The sequence below is a fragment of the Pseudophryne corroboree genome, chromosome 2, assembly GCF_028390025.1.
Source record: "Pseudophryne corroboree isolate aPseCor3 chromosome 2, aPseCor3.hap2, whole genome shotgun sequence".
In the NCBI taxonomy this organism is placed as follows: Eukaryota; Metazoa; Chordata; class Amphibia; order Anura; family Myobatrachidae; genus Pseudophryne; species Pseudophryne corroboree.
In genome coordinates, this window is record NC_086445.1 from 94,858,737 (window position 1) to 94,869,533 (window position 10,797).

The window sequence follows — 10,797 nt, forward strand, 5'->3', positions numbered from 1 at the left end:
GCGCTGGCAAAAGGGGCATGCCCTCTTGGGCAAGAGGCCGCGAGGCCTCATGGACAGGGGGCATGGCCTGGTGGCACAGACCCCTGTATCGTCACTCCGGGGGTCCCAGAGATGTGGGCTGCCCCCAGATACCACTGCAAGTGCAGTGCCAGTGACAGGAGCAGGGTGCTGCATTCAATGTCACAGTGCAGCACCCTGCTCCTGTCATTGAAGAGTCACCCCTCAGCTGGTGACACCCAGGTGTGGGCTGCACCACCTGCACTCCCATTGTGATGCCACTGCTGTACGGTTCTGCAATGTTGGTCGCACTGTGGCTGCAGATTGTCAGTGATTGAGGCGTGTCGTCTCCGTTTTGGGGAAGTTCCAAGGCCAGGATCTCTGTTGGAAGACAGAGATTTCCTAGGCACTCTGTAGGAACTTTGTAGGAACTGCGGTGTCACGCCACCAGCCGATGGTATCACAGTGATCCTAGGATGCACCATTGATCACTTATGAAAGCAGGAGGCATCTACTTATATCAGACGATTCCTGCTGCATTACAAGATTAGTGCTATCACTGCCGCTCCCATGTAAGCAGCAGCGATAGCACCTCTAACCACAGCGGAATCAGGGCCGTTATTATGTTGTTGTTTTCAATGCTTTTAATTTAAGGTCCTCTATAGGCAACATAACTACAGTGCCCAAATTCTGACAAAACTATTCATGAAAAAGCTTCTGCACTGTGATGTATACAACCTTATAATGAAACTTGTTTTAATAGGAATAAGGTGAGGGTCTTGAGAATAGGCGATATCTCAGATTGACATACTGTATACGGTACATTCTTGCCATAATATACCTTTAATCCTATGATATAGACAGGTTCTGTGGTTGAATACGAGTAGGTAAAAGCGCAGACTTGAATTTAGCTAGCCACAGAACCTGTGTAAATCAATCATAGGTGTCACGGATTAAAGGGATATGATGGCAAGCCTACATATACATCTTGTGGATTCTAATAAACATCATTATTAAACTTACGTAAACACCCTCAATTATCACTGTAAAGCAGAAATGCGGATAGATCTTGCGGATATTGCAATCTGTGCATGCAATGCAAAAAGAAACCGTCGACTGCACAGGCAATCGCACATGGATGGAGAGCGATGGTGCGTCTGGAGTGATCCATCTGTTGATGAAGCACTCGTTCAGTAAAATGGCCATTACTGGGCAGTAGCTGGACAGTGACTATGTAGACGCATGGAACTGTTCCATCTTGTGTGTAGTGGGTATGTAGGCCGATTTCCTTGATCAATAGCATGCGGACGGAGAGGGGATGCCTGTTTGCACCCAGCATGGGTAGGTACTGTGGACATAAGGACATCCACATGCAGACACTCAGATGTTCAGCATACGTGGGTAGATTGTGACATTAGCATTAGAAAGTACTGTAAGTAGGCCACATAACACTTTTACTTAGCACTTTAATTTTATTTATTTACCATCCATTAACTAAAGGTCTATTGAACGGCCGATATATCGCGGGTCCGTCGGCCAGTGTGTACGGTGATATGTCTGTGAACTCCGTCGTTCACAGACATATCGCGTCAGCCCCGTAGCACAGCCGACGGCCAATATATCTACCAATATATTGGCGCAACGCTGTGTGTGTATGGGCGAACAGCCGGCCGCCCGTACACATGCTGCGGCGGCCGGCGGTGATTGACAGCTGAACTGGGCGGGCGGGTGTACACGCCCGCCCAGTTCATGACGGATCTGGCAGTGTGTATGCACAGCACACTGCCCGATCTGTCCATAGATATATCTGCTGATCAATTGATCGGCTGATATATTTATCAGTGTGTGCCCACTTTTAGACACTGTGTAAATGAATCTACAGTACACTGAAGCAGAGGATACAGTCATTCATGACTTTATAGAGCTGAGACCGGCATGACTACCACCTCTGGTTTCCCTATTGGGATTTGCTGCAGAAATATAATGGTTTCTCTTCCTTGACATTGCTATTTGGCTGTGGAATCCAGGTAAAACTTGAGTTCCGGGAGCATTGGGAGATGGAGTTGGCAATGTGATGGACTAGTTACCAGGGACGTGCGGTGAGCTAAATGGCTCAGGAGGCACTGGCTAACCCCAGAGCCTTATTTCCACGCAATATATGAGCCAAAGGGTACATCTGGGCATTATACACAGGTACAGCAGTATAAACTCCTGGAAATTTGGTGAGTTTTGATCAGAGATGTGCGAAAAGATAAGCAGGTGAGGCCCTACTCCAGAGTTTGGGCTATAAAAATTATTAGAATAATGTAAAGAAGATATTTGAAACAACTTATAATTATTTTTCATATACTTTATTCAATCAAAACTCTGGTTTAAACGTAAGTATGACAGAAAAGGTTCTGCCTCACCTGCCTCACCCCACCGCACGTCACTGCTAGTTACTGTGGCTCAGATACCAGTTGGAGCTTGTGCAAGTTAACCTCTTGGAAGCATTGACCAAACAGGTAGTAGCTAGTACTGCTTGAGATAGCTTCTATTCAGGAAGGCCACAGTCTGCGGTCAGTCTCCACTGTGTTGATCCACAAAAACACTAATGTGCATAGGCTACTTTCAGGTGCATTATGTAACCATGCCTGATGCCTATTCCCTACCAATATTTAGTAACATGTACAAGTTAGCAAGAGCCAGGAGGCTAAAGAATGGTCAGTGCACATAAAACCATAGGACTTGTATGAGTGTAGCATCACGCTATTTGGGCTGAAGAACACATTGGACACTTTTCTGCCCACAGTCAACCAGATGCTGGAGAGGCTCAAAGACTTTGGGGCCAATTCAGTAAGGTTATCAGATGCTCCTAATCAGCAGAATTTGCTAACCATTAGCACGCATGCTGGGGGCCACCAAGTGCTGGGCAAGGCCGCCTAACATGCTGACCGGTGCCTCCCCCCTGCTTCAAGCAGAAATTGCAAACAGCACGCAATTTCTGCTTGTTAGCATAAATTAAGGATGACTCCTGCCGGCGCAGCTTAGCTGCGGCCGCAGGAGTCCCGACGCCCTTTTTGCTGTCACAGCATCTGCATGTGACGTGACGCAGCCGCTGCACCCCCAACACACCACCTTCCGTTCGCGCGTACAAGCCCACCATTTGGGCTGGCACGCTCCCGCAACGCTCCGTTTCCACCGTGAAAACGGAGCGTTGCCGCCCCCCTCCCGCCCTGCGACCGCCTCTGCCTGATTGACAGGCACAGGCTATCGTATTTTCTGCGGCCCCCCACAGAAAATGCGGGTGCATGTGCAGTAGGGCCTGCTGCGCATGCGTCCGCGGCCCTTCAGCAAAATTTCGTACGAATTGCTACTTGCGATTCATACTGAATTTGCCCCTTTATTCAGGTTTACTTAGATGACATAGAAATCTTTAGTAATATCTGGGGAAAGAATTTGATATATTTTGTCGACAGCAAGTCAACATGGTCATAATGATGACATGTTTAGCATGTCGACATTGGCCATGTTGATGCTGAAGAAATTTCGAAATGATTAGAGTGTTGACAAAATGTTGTCACACTGCGCTTATCTCCTAGCTACAAGAAAGAAATAGCTAATATACTGTATATCAGGGCTGGCCAAACCAGTCCTCGAGTTTTACCAACAGTACACATTTTCCAGACCACCTAGCTGGTGCACAGGTGTAGTCATTACTAATTAAGATGTGCTGCATTCATTCCTAACTGACAATTCTACAGATCTCCAGGAGGCCTGGAAAACATGAACTGTTGGTAGATCTCGAGGACCGGTTTGGCCAGCCCTGCTGTATATGTACACATGCAACAATATATAGATAAATAAAAAAAGGCTTTATTTAAAAGAATGTATAGTATAAAATAGGATAATCCAAAAGTCACAAAAAATATCTGTATATTCACTGGGCCTAATACCAGTATACACAAATGTGACTACAGACAATACAAACATGAAACATGAAACATGGAATTCTCTGGAGTAGAAACACCTAAAAAGCTTTCCAGAATCTGGACACGAATTGAGGACCCTGATCAGAAACTATATCCTGTGGGAGACCATGCAAACGGAAAATCTCTGAGAAAAACAGTTTAGATAAATGAGGAGCAGAGGGAAGACCGGTGAGGGGTATGAAGTGGCCATCTTCGAAAATCCGTCCACAATGATCCAAATGGTGTTGTGTCCTCTGGAGATTGGCAAATCGGTTATGAAATCCATAGAGATGTGAGTCCAAGGCTTTTGAGGTATTGGAAGTGGATGAAGAAGATCCGAAGGAGATGTTCGTGGACTTTTATGTTGAGCACACTTGGAACAGGCTTCTACAAATTCAAAGACATCCGTTTTAAGATGAGGCCAACAGTATAATCACTGAGTGAACTTGAGAGTCTTAAGACCACCGGCATGACCCATGAAAGGTGAAGAATGAGCCCACGTAAGCAATTTCCTGCAAAGTTTTGGTGCTACAAAAGTTCTCCCCGGAGGAGGAAGAGGAGCAGTATGAGTTGAAGCAAATGAGGCTGGATTCAGAATAAATTGTTTCTCAGAGGAGTCGAGTGAATCATCCGTTTGAAAAGAATGAGAAAGTGTATCTGCTGTTCGATTTAAGGTTCCTGGGCGGTAAGAGAGTTTGAAGGAGAACCGAGAGAAGAAAAGAGCCCACCTGGCTTGCCGTGCGTTTAATCAACTGTCTGGAGGTACAGAAGATTCTTGTGATCCGTGATAACAGAGAGGTGTTGAACTCCCTCTGATAAATATTGTCACTCTACTAAAGCTAGTTTTTTGGCAAACTGTTCTGGTTCCCCAATAGGATAATTTTGCTCTGCTTGGGAGAATCTTCGAGAAAAATATGCACAAGGATGACTTTTCTTATTTTCTAAGAGCTGAGAAAAAACTGCCCCGACCCCCAGCGAAGAAGCATCTACATCCACCTGAAAGGGGTGATTGAGATCAGGTTGGCGAAGAATTGGAGCGGACATGAAGGCCTCTTTTAAGTATTTGAAGGCCTTCAGAGCCTCGGGTGGCCAAATTGTAGGATTGGCTCCTTTCCTGGTTAACATAGTAATTGGGGCAATAATAGTGGAGTAATTCTTGATAAATTTTCTGTAAAAGTTGTCAAACCAAGACATTTTTGGATCCCTTTTAGAGTGGTAGGAAGAGTCCAATCACGAATCACTTGGACCTTGGTTGAATCCATCTGTAGCTCCTGTCCGGAGATGACATAACCGAGAAAGGCGATGGAGGGTACCTCGAAGGTGCACTTTTCTAACTTGCAAAAAAGATGATTATTCCTAAAACGGCTTAAGACCACTTTGACTTGCTCACGATGGACCCTCAAATCTTTAGAAAAAATGAGAATACCGTCCAAGTATACCACTAGACAACTGTAAAGAAGATCTCTGAATATCTTGTTCACAAAGTTCTGGAAGACCGCCGGGGCGTTGCAGAGACCAAAGTGCATCACTAGATACTCGTAATGCCCGTCCTGAGTGTTAAAGGCGGTCTTCCATTCATCTCCAGAACGGATGCGTGTCAGGTTATAAGCCCCTCAAAGGTCTAGCTTAGTGAAAATGGTAGCCTCTTTCACACAATCAAGTAACACAGGAATCAGGGGCAGAGGATATCTGTTCTTCACAGTGATCTCATTTAACCCCCGATAGTCAATGCATGGCCGCAGACCCCCATCCTTCATTTTCACTAAAAAGAAACCTGCCCCGGCCAGAGAGGAAGAGTGGCGAATAAAACCTTTACTAAGGTTTTCCGAAATGTAGTCTGACATGGCCTGGGTCTCTGGAAGGGATAACGGGTATATTCGACCTCTTGGAGGAGTCTTGCCAGTTATCAAATCAATGGGACAGTCCCAACTACGATGGGGAGGCCGAGTGTTAGCTCCCTGTTTGCTAAAGACATCTTGAAAGTCCTGAAAGACTACCGGGAGTTCAGCAGGATTCAAATTACAAAGAGGTTTCACAGACGGCAAGCACTCATGGAAGCAAGAGTCACCCCAAGTGAGCATATCCATGGACTGACAATCGATGCATGGACTATGTCTTTGTAGCCAAGGGAATCCGAGAATTAATTCTTGAGAAGCTTTAGGAATTACTAGGAAAGAGATGTTTTCTGAGTGAAGAGCTCCAATCTTTAATTTGAGAGTAACAGTGCGGTTTGTAATGATTCCTTTGGGGATGTAACTTACATCAACTGCAGTGATTGAAAAAGGACGATCCAACTTCACCATCTGAATTCTGCTTCGCTTGACTAGTGCCAATGTGATAAAACTCTCAGCTGCTCCAGAGTCGAGTAGTGCAGAAACAAAAAGAGAAGAAGAGGGGAGCTCTAAACAAGTGGTAAGCACAGATTCTTTCCTGAAAGGTAATTCCGAGGAGACTCTAAACTTAACCTCTCCTGCATAACTTAGGAGCGGGAGTTTCCCAGCAGATGACTGCAGGACTTGACAAAGTGATCAGCCGCACTGCAATACATACAGAGGTTTCCTCATCTCCGCCTTTGTCATTCTTCATCAGTGAGACGGGACCGGTTAACCTGCATGGGTTCCACTGCGGATGGAGAAGATGGTCTAGGTAGAGGAGCAACCCGAGGCCACAGACGGTCCGACTTTGATCTTTCCAGGCAACGCTCTCTATACCTCAGATCCAGCTTGTTGCACAGAGAGATTAGTTTGTCCAACTTGTCTGGAATGTCTAGAGTGGCTAGATCGTCCTTAATCTTGTCTGAAAGACCATTCCAGAAAGCTGCTATGAGAGCTTCTTCGTTCCAACCAAGTTCGGTAGAGAGGGTATAAAACTGGATTACGTATTGACTGGCAGTTCGAGCTCCCTGTCACAAACGTAAAATCTCCAAAGCAGCTGAAGAAGTCCTGCCCGGTTCGTCGAAAATCTTTCGGAAAGTGGATACAAATTTGGAGTAATTTGAAAGAATGGGATCCGCTCTCTCCCACAGAATAGATGCCCATTCCAACGCCTGACTGGTCAGCAGAGAAATAATATAAGCTATCCTGGTCCGGGCGGTTGTGAAATTCGCTGATGGTAACTCACACTGAATCTCACATTGGTGGAGGAAACCGCGGCATTGTTTTGGAGTACCGTCAAACTTACTAGGTGAAAGTAATTGCAACCGTGGAAGTGGAACTGGCACAGGAGTTGTTAGGATTGGAGTGGTATGAACGGGAGCTGGCACTTGAGGTACAGATATGACTGCATGAAGAGAGTCGAGACGGGCTGACATATTTTGTATAAACTGCACGATTTGAGTTTGCGTAGCTTCCTGCTTATGCGTCACCCCCAGAAGCCTGATCACTCGTCGCATCCATGGGGCCAGAGCTTACTGTCACGCATCCCAGACGCCGCACTCCAGAAACAGGACACTTGGAAACAGACACCTCTGGCTGCCATGCTCCGCTCCCCAGGACCCAGACCCCGGCCTCCAGACGCACCGGAGGACCTCGCTGCCGCAGCTCCAATCCTCCGCAGCCGGCTAACAGGAAGACTGCAGGGACCATAACTGGAGGTAAGACTCCAAATGCTGACACCGCGCATGAACTACTATAAAGAAAGACGTATATTCCAGAGCTCCCCATGTGTATTGTTGAACAAAAAAAAGGTGAGGGTGGGGGGAAGCGGGACAGCTTCCGGCACAATCGATAACACAAACAGTACAATTCTGTATTTCTAATTTGTATTTTTATGTATATTTTTTATTTTTATACATTTTTATTTTTAAAGATTTCTTTAAAAATCAAATACAAATTAGAAATAGAAAATTGATATTTTACATGTATAGAAGTGTATGTTACTTGAGACCAGACCTCTATACTGGGATTCCTCTCTTTCTGCTGTCCAGCCCTGGAGTTCAGAGGGCGGCAGCATCATAATCCCTAGCAATATTGCCACAAAGGTGTTCTGCATTTTGGGTACAGTAGAAGAGCTCACAGAGCCTTGGCTGTTGGATCTGCAGGGCCCCCAGGGATTGGTCGGAATGCTTACAGTCACGTGACCGACGCCGGAATCCTGACACCAGTCAGGAGACTGATGCCAAACCACCGACAGCCGACATCCCGCATGTGAGTATTGGGGTTCACGGTTAGGGCAGAGTGGAGGGTTAGCCATAGCAGCCACCCCCCAGGGGTTAGGGTAGGGGATGGGGAAAGGGATGGGGGTGTTTAGAAATACTTACCTCCTTCGAAGTCGAGATCTTCAGTGTTGGGATGCCACTGTCGGTCATGTGACCACTGGCATCCTGACCGCAGGGATTTCAAATATATTCCATAACAACCCAGCTTGCATGAGCCAATAAAAAATGTGATAATGACCCCTTCACCCTCATTATCAATATATGATTAAGAATTTTCTGGGAGTGTGCGGAAAAACGCAGGCGTGCCAGGAAAAAACGTGGGAGTGTCTGGAGAAACGGGGGAGTGGCTGGCCGAACGCAGGGCGTGTTTGTGACGTCAAACCAGGAACGAAACGGCTTGAGCTGATCGCAATCTGTGAGTAGGTCTGAAGCTACTCAGAAACTGCAAGGAATTATTTAGTAGCAGTTCTGCTAATTTATCGTTCGCTAATCTGCTAAGCTAAGATACACTACCAGAGGGCGGCGGCCTAGCGTGTGCAATGCTGCTAAAAGCAGCAAGCGAGCGAACTACTCGGAATGACCCCCACAGTGTCAACATTCTGATTATGTCAACATTTTAACAGTGTCGTCATGGTAAATGTTGACATGATGGACATGTTGATAAGTTCAATGTTTACATGATGACCATGTTGATATTCTCTTGATGACATTGTGGTATATTTACTAAATGCGAGTTTATAGAAGTGGAGCTGTTGCCCATAGCAACCAATAAGATTCTACTTATCGTATATCTAGCACCTTCTAGAAGAAAATAGCTAGAATCTGATTGGTTGCTATGGGCAACATCTTCACTTCTATAAAGCCACACAGTAGTAAATATATTAAATGCTGATATGATGGCTGTGGGCATACTATACTGATCCCCTCATTATTGGACAGGGTTGATAATGCCACCAGAAGTTGACCAATGAAAGTCCCTATTGATTTGTGTGTGTGATCATATTATATATGTAGGGAGAAAAGGAGGAATCTCTGCCCACCTCATTCAAACTTCTGCTGTGCCATCTGACCCAACGCTACATTACACAGCACTCACTCACAGCATGTCAGTATTATTCATGTACAATGCAAAATTGTCTAAGATCAAAGCAAGATTACGTTGATTTGATTGAAGGGTATTTTGGATTGTAGCTCAATAATACTTATACCCTGTGTGCTACGAGGCAACATCCCCTTCCCCACAATGCAATGCCCCTTGTTCAGGCATGTGCCTTAGGTGTGCGCAAATAGTCTCTAATTTGGGGTTGGGGGGCCCAAAGTATATTGTTGCGCCTGGGCCCACCATTCATTAGGTGCCACTGGTAAGGTATGAGGGGCATAATTGTGCCTGACCATTTATGCGTCTGTGTAACTATATGTGCCTGTGTTACTATATACTGTATGTATCTGCAGTAGCGGATCTTGCCACGGGCAAGCAGGACTTTTGCTGGCGCCATCCGGAGGGCGCCGCACCGTGGCAAGATCCGCCACTGCTGCCCGCTGTGTCCCCCGTCCGCCTCCGCTGCCCGCTGCCGTCCCCTGTGAAGGGAACTAGACGCTATGCGTCTAGTTTCCCTTCGTGGAGAGTAACTTTGCTGAGCGGTGCGCGATGACGTCATCGCGCACCGCACAGCAAAGGTCCTCTCCCCGAAGGGAACTAGACGCAGATGTAATGCACGCACAATATTGCTGGCGTTGTCCGATGTCACAAATCCCCAGGAGAGTCCAATTGGGGTAAGCCATTCTGAGATGATCTTCCTCAGTTGCCGTAAGAGGTTTTCAGCTGTGTGCATATTCTGGAAAGCGGTGATACAAAGCGTAGCCTGCCTAGGAACGAGTTGGCGTTTGCGAGATGCTGCTACTGGTGTCGCCGCTGCTGTTCTTGCAGCGGGAGGCAATACATCTACCCAGTGGGCTGTCACAGTCATATAGTCCTGAGTCTGCCCTGCTCCACTTAAGTGGACATTGGGTACAACTGCATTTTTTAGGACACTGGTGAGTCTTTTTCTGAGGTCTGTGTACATTTTCGGTATCGCCTGCCTAGAGAAATGGAACCTAGATGGTATTTGGTACCGGGGACACAGTACCTCAATCAAGTATATAGTTGGCTCTGAATTAACGATGGATACCGGAAGCACGTTTCTCACCGCCCAGGCTGCCAAGGCCTCAGTTATCCGCTTTGCAGCAGGATGACTGCTGTGATATTTCATCTTCCTCTCAAAGGACTGTTGTACAGTCAATTGCTTACTGGAAGTAGTACAAGTGGTCTTCCGACTTCCCCTCTGGGATGACGATCGACTCCCAGCAACAACAACAGCAGCGCCAGCAGCAGTAGGCGTTACACTCAAGGATGCATCGGAGGAATCCCAGGCAGGAGAGGACTCGTCAGACTTGCCAGTGACATGGCCTGCAGGACTATTGGCTTTCCTGGGTAAGGAGGAAATTGACACTGAGGGAGTTGGTGGTGTGGTTGGCAGGAGCTTGGTTACAAGAGGAAGGGATTTACTGGTCAGTGGACTGCTTCCGCTGTCGCCCAAAGTTTTTGAACTTGTCACTGACTTATGATGAAAGCGCTGCAGGTGACGTATAAGGGAGGATGTTCCGAGGTGGTTAACGTCCTTACCCCTACTTATTACAGCTTGACAAAGGCAACAC